General features: G+C 46.2%; 1 protein-coding gene across 1 annotated transcript in view; it reads left to right on the top strand.

Annotated features, from left to right (window-relative positions):
* Positions 1-11,123: 11,123 nt before the first annotated feature.
* Positions 11,124-11,347, top strand: part of SYT17 (synaptotagmin 17) — a 35,483-nt gene continuing 35,259 nt past the window's right edge. The window contains exon 1 of the mRNA XM_041401748.1: positions 11,124-11,259. The gene's annotated coding sequence lies outside the window, so the exon portion shown is untranslated. The remainder of the gene's footprint in view (positions 11,260-11,347) is intronic.

Raw genomic sequence — 11,347 nt, 5'->3', positions numbered from 1 at the left:
CAAATACCTCCTTGTAATGCAGCCAAGGTCAGCAGTGAATTGCTGATTAAATACTGCTAATGCAAGTTAAAGCTGTCTGGAAGGGAAGGGAGTCTTACTTTTGCATCCCATTTTCATAAGGTTCCAAAAGATTTCTGACACAAGAAATTTCCAGGCTGGTTTATTTCTTGTGTCACCTCTTTAAATGTATGCCTGGTGAGTTTTCCTGATGTAAGTGACATAATTTCAGTATCTGGCAAGAAGAGCAGCCAGCCCCACTTTTCTTGGGCTGACAGCACTGGGAAGCTGGTGGTTGAGAGAAGAATAAGGACTGGCACCCCTTAAAGCACAAGGATTGTCCTTCAGTGCTTGCTGATGCTTTGGAGCACACTGCTGTGCTTGCTGCAGAGGCTGAAGGAGTTCCAGCCCTAAAATAAGCAGGATATGGGTGGCTGACCATGGATAGATCTGCCTGGGTTTCTCAAACAAGAGGTGGCTAATTAAGAGACTACCTCTGCTCTTGTGCATGTACCTTCAGTGTCCTATTTTAAATAAATAACCAAGAATTGGCTTATTTGCAACTGCTTTCTAAGAGATCAGCAGCAGAGCTCTACAGGTAATGTGTGTTCTGTGTCTGTGAACAGCCTGTGGGTTCAAGTGACGATTTATGTGCAAAACGCTTAAAGGTTGTTAGCAATGTGTGCATCAAATGTCATCGTGTACCAGGCTCTGTGTTAAGCCTTGTTTTTTTCCTTTTAAAGGATAGCAATGGTGATTCAGAGACTTAGAAGAATTCGGTGTATTCCAATGACAAGCTACTTTTCTTGACACCTCTGGGAGTTCTCGCCCACCCCACCCAAAAAAACCCAAACCAAACCAACAAAAAAATGAAACACAAACACCCCCCAACAAAAAATAATAATAAAAAACCCCACCAAAACCACAAAAAAAAAAAAAAAAAAAAAAAGGGACCAGATCTGCTCATTTCTCTGGGCTGGGCTGGATGTGACAAGGGTTTGGTGATTTCATGGTACTTGTGATTGTCTGTTGGCTTTTATCTCTGCCACAAGGTCCCCATGATAATCTGGGTGCAGGGGAGGGATGCAAGGAAACGAGCATACAGGCTTGATGGAGATAGTGCTGGAAAGACTACAGCTATCAAATTAAAGAAGAGAAGTTACCAAAAATTACCAAAAATTTATGATGGATTCCTAGGGGAGAAAGGGAAGGAGTTCCTTTGAGAAGTCTCACTGTACTGACTGAAAACAGCTGTAGAAACAGGAAGAACAGCAGCAAAGTCCAACTAATAACCCACTTCTCCCTGACAATTTCAGTCCAGTCCTTTTAGTTTCGAACAGGGGAGAAGAGAAACTTGGAGCTGAATTCACTGGCAAATCCATGTGTGTACTCTTTCAGGGGAGGGCAACAGGGAGGGCAACTCTTGGCTCTCTCTTTCAGGGCAAAAAAAAAAAAAAAAAAAAAACCCCACAAAACACCAAAAAAAAAAAAAAAAAAAAAAAAGAAAAAAAAAAAAAAAGAAAAGACCAGATCTGCATAGAGAATACTCATTTCTCTGGGCTGGGCTGGATGTGACAAGGGTTTGGTGATTTCATGGTACTTGTGATTGTCTGTTGGCTTTTATCTCTGCCACAAGGTCCCCATGATAATCTGGGTGCAGGGGAGGGATGCAAGGAAACGAGCATACAGGCTTGATGGAGATAGTGCTGGAAAGACTACAGCTATCAAATTAAAGAAGAGAAGTTACCAAAAATTACCAAAAATTTATGATGGATTCCTAGGGGAGAAAGGGAAGGAGTTCCTTTGAGAAGTCTCACTGTACTGACTGAAAACAGCTGTAGAAACAGGAAGAACAGCAGCAAAGTCCAACCAATAACCCACTTCTCCCTGACAATTTCAGTCCAGTCCTTTTAGTTTCGAACAGGGGAGAAGAGAAACTTGGAGCTGAATTCACTGGCAAATCCATGTGTGTACTCTTTCAGGGGAGGGCAACAGGGAGGGCAACTCTTGGCTCTCTCTTTCAGGGTTTAATCCTGTGCAAAATCAAAATGCTGAAATACAAAACTCCCATCGAGGGAGGGAGTGTTTGGGTGCAGTTTGCCAGTCTGTCTCCTGTGCTCCACCAGATGACAATCAGGGATCACTGGTTTTGAAGGCAAGTCAAAATTCAGTTGGATTTACACATGCTGGAAGCTGCTCTTGAGTTTTCCCATTCCTCCTGCCATGCCACAGGGAGCTGCTCTGCTGTCTGTGTGAGTGAAATGCCGGAGCAGCCGCTACAGAGGAAATGAGTCATTCCTCTATTTCTGTTGCAAAAGACTTCTCTGTGCTGTGCAGTGCATTTAGGAATATATTCCTACTGCTTCTTGGAAGTTCTCCTAGGACCACGTTTAGGCATAGAAACATCACCAAATGAACAGGCACATTACAGACTTTTTCTTCATTTAAGTTGGCTGTGCAGGCTTGGCTTCTACAGGAGGGATTTTCAGGAACCCTGAATTTTGTGCAGTTCTCACCTCTGGGTCTGTTTGCTGCCCAGGGGGTGACTGTATGGGGGTATGAGTGTGTCTCCTGAGCATCTCTTTTAGCCATGTCCCGTGTGGAGCTTGTTGAAGTGTGTTTCAAAAAAGAGAAACTTGCTAGTCATAGGGATTGTGAATCACGGGCACTTCTCCAAAAATCTTTCTGCGCAGAGCCTGTATGTTTTTCCCAGGAGCCACTTGAGCTCAGCAGTCATTCAGGCCCTACTAAAAGTAATGACATCTCCTGAATAGTAAAAGAAAAGGAGGAGTGGGGAGGAGAACAGCAGCAGTACACTCTGAGAAAGCACCAGGCCCATTTCTTGCCTTTTATTTCAGTGTGGTGTTTTGCAGAGTTCTGTGAACAGACACTGAACTGGGGCAGTGCCTCACTGGCACAGGATGGATGCTTGAGAAGCATCAGGCCTCATCGCTGTGTCCTCACTGCTGCACTGACGGATGGATGATTAAATAAAGTGAACTGGCACTCAGTTGTAACTTCTGCTGTGGGAACCCTGAAGATCTTGGTAAGAATTTGGCAAATTGTCCACTTTCAAATCTCTCAGGAGTCTGACTTGTTCAGGAATGGAGGAAGTCTTGGCCGGAGCTTTGCCTGTGCCTAAGGATGAGCTTTGTCTGACAGTCTGTTTATCTCTTGGCTCTGAGTGCTGCCTGCCTTGAAATGCAGACTCTTCAGATGTGCTGCACCTGGCTGGGGGCACCAGTTCCAGCAGAGCAGCAGCAACGCAACTTCACTGTGACATTAACCCCTTGCATTTTGCAAGTGCTTCTTAAAATGTTCCCACTTTCATTTACATGGCACGATGAGTGCATGAGGGAAGGACAGAGGGAGACTGGTAGCAAAACACACTGACTTCTGTGGTGTGCTCCTTGGAAATGCTATAAGTGCTTCAGGAAAGCATATAAATGTTGTGTGCAGAGCTTGTGTGCACAGCAGTGTTTTAAATTTGCCTCTTGAAATAATTTTCATTACCCAAAGGGTGTATAGGGGCACATAACGAGCTTTTAACACTCAATTCCTCAAGGAAGAATTGTTATGGCCTTCCAAAACGATCCCTGTGTTAAGTGGCAATTAAGAACTAATATAATGAGATTATATTGGATGAGATTAGTATCTGACTTAGAATGGCAACAGAGACATCCGTGTAGATAAGCTGGAGGGGAGATGGTGGGAGGAAGGGGTGAGCAGGGAAGGCAGCAGGTCCACTGCAAGGAGGGACAGAGATCACCTTGGGGAACATGGTCACTGCCTGGCTGGTCAGCAGAAGAGTCAGCCCTCAATAGAAAACATGGCAGTGTTTCTGAGGGAGAACCATGGGGTTTGCATGAACCTCTTCAGCCAAAGCTGTCAGGGCTTGTAACTCTTGTGGAAGGTGTGGTGTGAGCCCTGCTTCCTGCCTCTGGAATGCCAGCTGGTGAAAGTGCTGTTCACCTGTCTCTGGCAGCTGGAGAGACTGTGAAAAAGGGTCATTTCAGTGGTGAAATTTATCTCTTTGGCTGATAAAGACCTTCATAATGAGACTTTCACTTCAAAGGGCTCTGGCCATGCAGCAGTTTGAGTATCTGTTTGCCTGACTGCCACTGGAGTAGCTGTATGTGAAGTGCACAGGTATTTTATTTGTATAAAACTGCTCACTCTCAGAGGTCAGCAAACACAGCTACCCCAGAAACTTCCAAGCTGCAGAACAGAAGGTTAATTTTGAGTGAATAAGTTGCTTCTCTGATTGAGCACAGGACCCTGCACACAGCAGAGTATGCTGTCCTGACTGCTCGGGCACATCTTTGTCCCTCGAGAGCACCTAGGGCTTGTTTTCTGCAGATCTCCCTGGTCCAGGCTCACAGAAGGAGCAGGCCTTTGCAGTGAGGGGGGCAGCTGGATGCCTCTTTTCTCTGTCCTGCTCAATATTTTCATAACCTTTCAATGGCATCCCTGTGGAATGGGGACAAGATGGCAGTCACGTGCTGGCCACGGCCACTCCGGTTCTTCAGCAGGGGAGGAAGCTGGGATGAGATCAGATTTACTTGTGTCCCTTTTCTGCTTGGAGACTTATTTGTGTTGCTAACGAGGTCCCCAGTCCAATGCTGTAAAAGGGATGCTGCAGGGAGGAGGAGAAGTAAGCTTCCTCCCTTGGGAGAGGGCTAAAGCAGTCCTTGACTCACATAAACTGCTTTGCTGGGGCCAGCGGAAAGAGTCTGTCACCCATCACGGCAGGTGACACAGACTGAGCTGTTGGCACAGTGGGATGACGTGCAGGGAGGGGCTGGACCCACACCAGGACATGGCTCAGGAGCAGGGACATCTTCCCTGACAGCATTGCTCCATCAACTGCAAGCCACCGGGCACATTCTGGGGCAGGAATGTAGCACACTGCTACCTAGGCAATGTAAGAAGCACCCCCAAGATCAGAAGTGTTCCCATCTGATCTGTAAGAGCAGGGTGTTCAGTCAGACACCCAGGGAGCTCCTAGCAGCAGGGAAGAATGTTATCACCTGGATTTTAGCAGACTTTTGCATAGGAGCCTGGTTCAGTCTGCAATGAAAACAGGTTTGCCTTCCAAGCTCAGCTCTGAGTGGCAGAGCACCGTGTGTGTTGCTGTGTGGGTAGTGATTTTGATTTCCATTAATGTCCAAATGAGAGATTCCTCGTGAGAAGGAAATTTTAATTTGGAAAGGACTCAGTTCCTTTATATTGGTTGCATTTAGCTGGATTTGCAGCCTCCTTCCTCAGCAGAGCTGTGTCCCACTGAAAACGCTGCAGGGTAAATGCATGGAATGGAGAGGAGGGAAACAGACAGGTGAAACCGAGGTCCTTTCAAGGCAGAAATGTTCAGGAATTCCATTTATTTCTCAGCTACAGCACTCCAGTGCTTTAGAATGCAAATTGCCCCTTTAGCCCACCAAGTCTAGCTCTACTGCACAGTACAGTATTTTGCACATCTGCTTAATGAGATGTGCAAAATGGGAAAACCAGATGTAATGGTCTCTGCTGCTGTGAGGAGACGACTGGAAACAGAACCTTTTGTCATAAAAACAGTCATGCCTTTCTGAACCTGTTGCATTCTGAAGCTGTCTTGGGCATATTTTTGCAGATCATGATTTGGTATTTGCAGCTGAATGATCCTGAACATGGTCTTGTAGCTGTTCCTTTGCAGCTCAGAAGTGGGGTTTGCTGCTGTTGATATTGTTTTTTTCCAAAAAATTTAAGCAATCTCTATTTTTCTGTTTTGTTAATTTGTTTCATAATTTAAAAGCTTTTCTCTTATGAGCTATATTTAAATGGTTTTGGATAACTTTTCCTGTATTTCACAGCTGCATGGCCCAGGGCTCAGTTATAAAGCTTTGCTGATTCAGTTGAAGAAATGTGCTTGACCACATCTGTTTCTGTGTTAATTTACATCTTTAAGCCACTGCTGGAAAGGAAAAACCTGTAAATTCTAATTCTTTCCCTGTCCACTTTCTAGGTTTGATGTAGTTTTTAATGCTCCTATGAATATGAATTGTGACTTGCCAAATTAGTGTGAATTAAATGGGAAGAGTCATAGCACAGTTATTCAAACTACTTCCAGGGAATGAGACTGTTCTTCTAAAATAAGTAATCCACAAGTCTGTAACACAACCAAACCTCTCAGCATTTATTTTACAACTGTCCCTGGGTCTCAGAGAGATGATGTTGAGACAGAGCTTGCCTTATTCTATAAAATCCACACTCTGGCCTTTTTAGAAGATATTATCTTACTTTTTAAGGTGGGCACTGAAAGAATCTTGAGTACCTTTATCTGTAAAGTTGTGTCACCTTGAAGCCTAGGTTCTGTCCCCATTTGCAGAGCCCCTTCACCAGGATCACAGTCAGTCCCCCAGGGCTTGGGAAACCACATCTGCAGCTCCCACCCAGCTCCTCTTGGTAGAAATGACTCTCATTCCACTGAGTTTGTCTTCCTGAGAAACAGGGACACTGCTTGGCTTCACACTGATGTTCCCTGTTTCTCAGTCATTAAATTGAAAAAAAATGTGAAGCAGAAATTTACTTCTAAAATAGAGCTGTCTTCCTTAGGAATTTTCTTCAGTGAGGACTGTGAGATAGTCTCTCTGTAATGATTTATATTACAAAAATAGCTCTGTCCTATGTCTGCAAACAGTTAGAAATGTGAGCCTGGAAAAGCAATCTAGCAGCTAACTCCTCAGCCCTACAGCTTAAATAAACCAGTCATAAACAAAATGAATTACAAAAGCAACTGAAGAACTAAACTTCCCCATAAATACAATGTTCACTCCTCGGAAGTCTGAAAACACTCTAGGCTTTTTAGCCTGACCCAAAGCCTGCTGTATCCAGGATTCTTCTCCCGTCAAAGCAGGGACTGAGTTGCAGAGCAGCAGTCAGTGGCTGTGCCTCTGCCGTGCTGGGGCTGTGCCGAGCCGGGGGACCCCGAGCCACAGGGCACAGCTGCCATCTGCACTGCAAAATGAGGTCTTTGAAAGAGCACGGCCTCAAATTCGTATTTATCCACCTGAGCCAGCAGCCACCGTGCCCCTTCAGCAGCTCTGCTGGTGGCAGTGGCTCACACGAGTGACACTGTGTGAAGCCACCCCAGCGCTGGAAGGGAGCACGACCTCACCGGGGGTGACAGCTTCCTCCAGGGACGGCTTTGCTTCGAGCAGGAACTTGGATCGGAGTGCTCGCTGCACTAACACACGGCGCTTGCTTCCTCGGAGCCTGCATGCCCTTTGGCTGTGGTTTTTATCTCTGTTTGCTGTTGAAAAAGCTTTAGCAGATTATGCTGTGTCATTCAGTTCCCTGCCAGGGTGTATGTTAGAGAAACTATGAAGTGTGTGAGTGCAAAAAAAAGTAGCTGTAATTTTTTGTGTCACAGGCAAGGTCATTATAAATTATATGAGGCAATGAGGATGTGAGGATCTTAGATCAAATTTAACTGCTTTATCTGGAGACTTAAGAAAAGAGAAAAATGTGCTTTTTACTGATATTACCAATTAGGGAGCTGCCAGGTGGCCATTTAATAACCCAGATGTGCTGCAGGATGCAGCATCAGCAGAGGCTGTCTGTGCAGTGAAGCAGAGGAGACTTTTCCAGGGCACAGCACCAGGCAGTTCCTCCTGGCTACGGGTGTGACTTGGGACAGGGAGATGTGACAAGGAGGGCAGCCCGAGGTGGGAAATGCGAATCCATAAAGGGATAAGAGCTTTGGGAAATTGCAGAGAAGGAGGAGGGAAATGCAATGAAACCTACAGAGCAGCTGGCCCCTGGCAATGGTGTCCTGACTCCACATCACACACATGCACGGGTGTCTGTGGTGCTGGTGGGCTGATTTAGAGGCAGCTGAGACCAAAGGCTGGGTGACTCATGGAAATGGGCTGTAGCACCTTCCCCTTTTGTCACTAGTTGGAATCTGTGTCTGTCACACTGATGTCAGCCCAGTTCCTGCTGGAAACTGCATCATCACTGGCACAAGATCAGCTGCTGTGACTCTCTCATGCCTCAAGGGACCAGAGCCTGAGACAGAGGCGCTGGAGCCCAGGCTGCTTGCTGATCCCTGGAGTACACCAGGAATGATGTAGGAGAAGGGGGTAACCTTTCACTACAGACTGAGCTGTCTGGGCGTGATGCCCAGTGAGAATTTGGGAGAAAGGATTGAAGGGAACAGCACGTGAGCCTGGGAGGCAGCCAGCAGGGTTGAGCTTGCAGCTTTGCCATCAGCAAGAGGCACAGAGATCAGCTCAGCTCTCTTCAGGCACCCCCTGCCCCTGCCCCTGCCATGGAGTCAGTCATAGAGCTAGAATAAATACAGGTCCCTGTGGCAAAGCCAAAGCTAATCCTTGCTGCTGACAGACTGGGAGGGGGGACCTCTCCTGGGTTGTAGGAAGCAACTGGTTACCCAGAACTTCTTGAATAAAACCTCCTGGACTTGCCTCTTCAGAGTACAAACCCAAGGCAGAAAAAAAGCCTCAAAATCACACAAGGAAAGAAACTGCATTTCCATGAAGCCAGTAAACAGACAAATGTTGCTAGAGATGGTTCTGAAGAGTTGATTGCAGGTACCCTTATTGGAGGGATGCTGCTGCAAGGAAATGAAGTCAATCCTGTAACAACAAGAGAAGCTGGACCTTTATCAGCTGCCAACAGCAGTGGGGAAGCACCAGCTACAGTGGCTTGCCATTTATAAAAACATCTGGAAATAAGAAGCTTATTTTTTGGCAGAGTGGTAGCTGGCTATTCCAGCAGGCTCAAGTGGTGATAATAAGGATTTGGCAAAAGAACAGCAGAGGAAGACACCTCACCTTACCTTGTATAGCCTCTGTTCTTCTTGCTTGCCCCTTGCAGCAGAAAGCACTGTCAACTGCTTCAGTAGGATTCAAATGAAAATGCTCTGAAATAGCCATCAGATTGCCTTCCTTTGCTTTCTTTATTTTTTTCAGTGATGCTCTTTTCTCTTAACTTTAAGGCACAAAGAGGCTGAAAGTCATTGGGTAGGTTTGGGCATGGCATGGCACTTTGAATACCAACATCCCTGGTTTGGTTTGTCTGAGAAGCTGCTGAACAGATTTGCTGTGCTGGAGGTAGATTTTGCTGCTTGCTGGGCTGGTTGTAACGACTCGAGTGCGTGCTTTGGATGTAGCTGATGTTATTCCCAGTGTGCATTAGTAAGAATAGAAATCTGCCATAAAATCATGTTCTGCAAAAGCAATATTCATTTCCTAGTTTTCTGCTTAAAAAATTCTGCGTTTGCAAGCCTCGCCATCTGCATCACAGCCATTACATGTGGGAAGTATGGAATGTGTCTTATCACACACAGCGTGCACAGCAAAGGACATCCAAAGGTTATGTTGTCATCATGTCAAATGGATCTGTTTATTCTGAGTGCTGTAGAAGCAGAGCTTAATCAGAGCATCAGCCATATGCAGATTTGAAATTAGATTTTACAATAACCACCTGTCTACTGTTTTGAATCCTTGTCATATTCCTTGGGTTAGAGCTATGCTTGCTTAGTGAATGTGTGTGCTGGGAGAAAATAACCTAAAAGCCTTCATGCCATGATGTGAAAAGCACTTAAATGCATGTATATGTATGAGTGTGCAAGGGGAGCACATGTATCTTATGGCTTTGTGCTACAAGCTGCTACCAAAGCACATGAAGGGGAAAAGAGGGCATTCCTTTCATGTAAAAATCAATAGTATTGGCAATTCCCCATATAAACTTCTTTTGCTCTTCTTTTTTGGCTCATAGTTTTTATATGTGTCAGCCAAAAAAGTCACTGTGAAGTGATGCAGCATTTGATCTTTCTCTTCTGTAAGATTTTAAAGGACTAAGTACAAACATGCACATAATGTTTGTGTAGTGCCTGCCACAGTTTTGTGACTCACAGCATTCTGCCTTTAAGGAGTCAAAAAAAAAATCTGTCTAAAAGCTTAAGCCTCTCTCCTCATTATGTTGCAACATAAAAAATGAAAAAAAAAAAGAAAGTCTGTGCATTTGGTTATTGCAAGCTACATCAAGGCGGTGGTGAAAAGAGCAACAATAGTCAAAGTAAAGGTTGACATTTTAAACACTGGCACTTGGTAAGAAGTGGAATTAAAAAGAATTGCAGAGCAAAAATTGACAAATAGCTTGTACCACCACTTAATCATATGCTCAAAACTGCCTGAAACAAGTAAGCACTACAGGCTTTTTTCTTGCTTATCTCCACTGTGATAATTATTCTTCTAAAGCAGTAGCTGCTCTCCCTGGGGAAAAGAGAGTTCATTTTTTTTTAAATTCAGAGTATGGCCCTTCCCACGGAAGTCAACAGCAGTTTTTCATTGAATTCAATGAGAACTTAAAAGGGCCATTAAATGAGATCAGTAATGCAAGAGCTTTCCAAAGACATCCTGGCCCAGATGCTCCCTCCTTACCACAGGGAGCAGCAGTCACCAGTGTTCTTAGGCTGGCCAATATCTGAAGCTGTAGTGTCCCCTTCTCCAGAGCAGGAGATGTTTTCACCACTCACCACAGTAAACTGACTGTGGTGAGTCAGAGCTGTTTTGAGTCAGGGAGGTGCCCTGACTCCAGCTGGGCTGAGGTGGAAGCTGCTGCCTCTCTGCCTCTGTCCAGGGTTTAGTGTGAGTCAATGTACCAGGAAGGTGCCAGAAGTGTAGCCTGAGAGCTTCCCCCAAAACCGAGGGCAGAAGCCTTTGTTTACACCAGGATGCTGGGAAGCCTCCAATTTGTGCGGCACCAAGGTGCTGATCAAGAGAACGGCCGAAAAGCTCCACTTTTCCTGTGCTTTCCCTTTCAAGAGTTTGACCTCAGGAATGTTTTGCTACTTGATTTCTCGAGGTCCAACCACCCCCGAGGTGGGATTTGCCCATTGCTGGACCACGTTCCCTCCCACCCTGCCTGTGGCTGTACCCAACACATCAGGCAGGGACAGGATGCTCACTGCGGTCTGTGGGTTAGAGCTCACTCCTCGCTCCAGCTCCTCGTCTCAGCTGGGGAAGGTGTGAGTTTGTATGTTTTGACTTTGTTCATTCAAGCTCACAAACAAACCGCATCTGCCTTGAAACTCAGCTGTGTCTTCCCTTCCAGCGAACTCTTCGCGGGAAAGCGCTGCTGTGAAATCGCTCTATCAGCCACGGCCACCGCTCGCACCTGCCCCGCCGTCCCCTCCCGCGCCGTGTCCCGGCGGCCAGGAGGGGTTCGCGTCCCTGAATTTCCGCGCGGGGCCCTCTGGAGGTCAGTGTTCGCCCGCGCTGCGGCGGAACCTGTTGCGGGCCCGCGGAGGCTCCGCGGGCAGGGCCGGGCCGGGCGGGAGCTGCCCGCC

The sequence above is a fragment of the Onychostruthus taczanowskii genome, unplaced genomic scaffold, assembly GCF_017590055.1.
Source record: "Onychostruthus taczanowskii isolate IOZ18803 unplaced genomic scaffold, ASM1759005v1 scaffold19, whole genome shotgun sequence".
Lineage (NCBI taxonomy): Eukaryota > Metazoa > Chordata > Aves > Passeriformes > Passeridae > Onychostruthus > Onychostruthus taczanowskii.
This window is presented reverse-complemented; position numbering and strand designations above follow the sequence as displayed.